A 3,996-nucleotide genomic window follows, 5' to 3' on the forward strand; every position below is an offset into this window, starting at 1 on the left:
GCTATTATTAATATTTTTTATTCTCTTTGATTAAAATAAAGTTTAGTTAATATTATTATTGGTATTCTTCAGTGAGCTTAGCTTTGCTAATGCTTTACCGTATGTCTTTTATCGTTATGTTGCTAATTTCATTTATATTAGTAACTCATATATATTATTATTTGTGTTTTAATATATCCAGCTTTCATAATTATTCGTTTAAGATATTTATAACTTGAATCGCTGACTCAGCAACCCTATTAAGTAACACCTACATATCACTTATTCACTTAATCATCAATAATAATTCATTTTCCTTCATGCATGATGCATGACCGACGCATTCCTTGTGAAAAGGAAGAAAGAAACCGTGAGAGAAAAAAAAAAGAATTCTATGGCACGTAAACTTTTGCCGTTCGATTTCTTGAGATCTGTAACTCTAATAAAAAATTTAATCCGGTAAAAGTATTCGTAACCTTTTTCTCTACACGTTAATTTCATATGGAGGTAGGGTTCGATAAATTCTCAATGAATAAATGTATATTGAATAAGTGAATTGATGTTATGATTGATTGTTGATTGAATTTGACTGAATTTATGTTTAATTTTTGTGATATATTAATATTTGTGATTAGTTTGCGATTCGGTTAGTTTAAGTACAGCCAAGAACCGAATTATTTTGATGAATTCGGGGCTGGAATATTGTTGGTGATCAAGTAAAATTTGTGAGATTTGATGATGACATTGAGATTTAATAAGAAATGAATTGATGAATTGATGACATGATTTGAGATATAAAAATGGTTTGATTTTGGAAGCAGTTGAATTTTTAATTGGTTTGATTTTATAAATGTTTTGATATTAATTCATTTGAGAAAAGTATATGTTTTGAGTTTGATCTATTTAGAAAATAATTATTTTACTATTTTAATTTATTTAAGAAAAGTATTATGTTTTATGGTTGATTTAAATATGAAAAGGGCTTATATTTTGAATTTTACTTAAGAATTTCATACGGAGGAGTTTTAGTGAACTTTAAAAGTAATTGAATTTTTGATTGAATGATTTCGTTTTGTGACGTCTTGGAAAAAATTAAAGAATTAGTTTTAAGTATAAAACTGGGGTTGGTTTTGGTTTTGAAATTGGTTTGGAACTTTTGATTTGTAAGATTTGGTTTTGATTTGATTTAGAAACTTTATTTGATTAATACAATTTAAGAAAACAAAGTTTGTTAAGGATTTCTAATGAACTTAAGAAAATGAGATTGGTTGTCGCTCCCCTAAAGTCTAAAGGCCTTGTTGAGGGGTTTAACTAATAAATGGTTTTCCATTGTCTTTTGGAAGAAGAATTGGTTTAAGTGAAATTGTTTTAAAGGTTTTGGTGAATGCCACAAAGAGGTGGTTTTGGTTTTAAAATAAAAAGAGAAGATAAATCGGCACGTGTGATTATCGAAAGGTCACGAGAGGGCGACGATAGTATGGTTAAGGTGCCAAAGGATAGATGTTAATAAGCTGTGGGCCTTTTTTGTGATTGTGCGGGGACGCCCGTAAATATGGAATGGCTTCCAGGAGAAGGGGACACATGCTTTAGCTGGAAAATCAGTGCCTAAAAATACTTGTAGAGGTCATGTTCGACATACTTTAGCTGGAGAATCAGCGCCCGCAAGAAGTAGAAACTTGCAGAAGTTATGTCGCTGGAAAGCCTTATCCGACTTGCGAGTTGGATTGCGTCGGGTGCGGATCGAAACCGACAAATGAGCTTATTACCTGCGATAGGACTAGGCATGCATTATCCTTGTTTGCATATTTTGCATTTGGTTCGGTGTTGTGAATTGTTTGTGATTTCTTGTGTGTGTTTGTGATTTTCATTGCTTGTTAATTTGAACTTCTATGACTGGTTATTGTTCTGACTCCCTGTGTCGGGCTGCGAATGTCTGAACTGTGATAATATGAATCTAATTATCTACCCCCAATCCTACTAAGAACTCCCCAATTCTTACCCCCTATTTCCACCCCTTTCAGCTACAGGTGCGAAGGTTTAGTGCGAAGCTATAAGAGCATAGAAGATTATGATCATGAGTTGAGTTGTTAGAATTTATTTTTTCCTCGTCGTTTATTGTTTTTTGTTTTTAGAGGGGTAGGACTTGTATTTGATGATCTTTGAATAAATCTATATATTTAATGCTATGTGAGTATATATATACCTTTGTGATTAGTAGTTTAAAATAAAGAATCTTCGTTTTCTTAAGTAAAGGTTTCGGTTTGTATTCGCAAATGCTCAATATTAAATAAAGATAGTATAGAATTAAAAGGTTTAGAGGTACGTAACGCCTAGACTTTTAGTACGATCATGAGGTGCTAAAAGTTAGGGTGTTACATTGGACGCAACGACGATGAGGGAAGACCGATTGGAGGAGGCCGCGACGATGATAAACGAGCGTGGAGCAGGAGGCGCCGATGCTATTGAATAAGCGTGGCACAGGATGCAACAATGTTGAGGCAGTGATAGTGACTGGCGATGAAAGTGAGTGAGGGTGGTGGTGACTAGCGAAATGACAACGGATAGTGGCGATGGGGCATTGTCATAGGGGTGAAAACAGGTCAGGCTTGTAATAGAGTATATTAGCATGAGCTTGACCTGTAGCCTAGTATAGACTTTTTAATGAGTACTGAGTCTGACCTGTTGTCAAATCCGATCTGACCTAAAGCCTGTCAATAGACCTTTTTTAAAATAAATAATTAAATTTCTCAAGTTCAAACCCTTCCTATTGCATGTTTACTAGTATAATAAAACTCTACATATATCTTTGTAGGCCTGGGCTTTCGAAAGAACTTAGACTGGCCAATTTTCTATCAAGTTAGGCCAAGCTGTAGGCTCCTAGTAGGTCGCCTGACTTTTTTTCATCCCTAGGCGTTGACGGTGAGAGAAAAAGAGAAAGAGGAGAAAAATGAGATTGATGATGTTGCGGAAATGGAGGAGAAATGTCCACAAATTCAAATTTAGGGTCAATTTTATCAGCAAATTTACCGTCGGAAAAATTTGCCGGTAATGCACAACATGTGTCCAAAACAGTGCGTTTCAGTTAATTACCTTACTATTGAATATTTTTTCGCCCTTAAATCCAGCAGTGATGATCGCGCCAATTTTTTTCTCTAATTATTATCGATAAATTTATCATCACAAAATCGAATTTGATAATAATATTTTTAACTGATGAATTTATTGTCAAATCTGCTGATAAATTCACAGATAAACTTATCGTTAACTTTAACGCTAAATCCAACTATATTCAGCGTTTTCTCTTAGTAAATCTAAAAAATATATATGACAAGAGCCACATTTCATGATAAAATCTCAAATTTCTATAATAATGTTGTGAATTGTTGCTCAATGTGTTGATAGCATCAAAATATTTTTTGAACTCCTAATCTTTTCTAAACAACTTGATTGTTATAAATTTCTTCAAGTCCGTACATTCAAAAAACCCATCCATCCTATTTTCACTTTTTTTTTTCAATTATTTTTGTAAAAAAGTATTTGTTATATAATATGTTGATGTATTTCGTTCTAATGAAAGAATGAATAAAATAAATGTATTGAATTTTTCTCTTGCTATTATTTATTGTCAAATCTGCTGATAAATTCACAGATAAACTTATCGTTAACTTTAACGCTAAATCCAACTATATTCAGCGTTTTCTCTTAGTAAATCTAAAAAATATATATGACAAGAGCCACATTTCATGATAAAATCTCAAATTTCTATAATAATGTTGTGAATTGTTGCTCAATGTGTTGATAGCATCAAAATATTTTTTGAACTCCTAATCTTTTCTAAACAACTTGATTGTTATAAATTTCTTCAAGTCCGTACATTCAAAAAACCCATCCATCCTATTTTCACTTTTTTTTTTCAATTATTTTTGTAAAAAAGTATTTGTTATATAATATGTTGATGTATTTCGTTCTAATGAAAGAATGAATAAAATAAATGTATTGAATTTTTCTCTTGCTATT

This window comes from Arachis ipaensis, chromosome B05 (genome assembly GCF_000816755.2).
Source record: "Arachis ipaensis cultivar K30076 chromosome B05, Araip1.1, whole genome shotgun sequence".
NCBI lineage: Eukaryota > Viridiplantae > Streptophyta > Magnoliopsida > Fabales > Fabaceae > Arachis > Arachis ipaensis.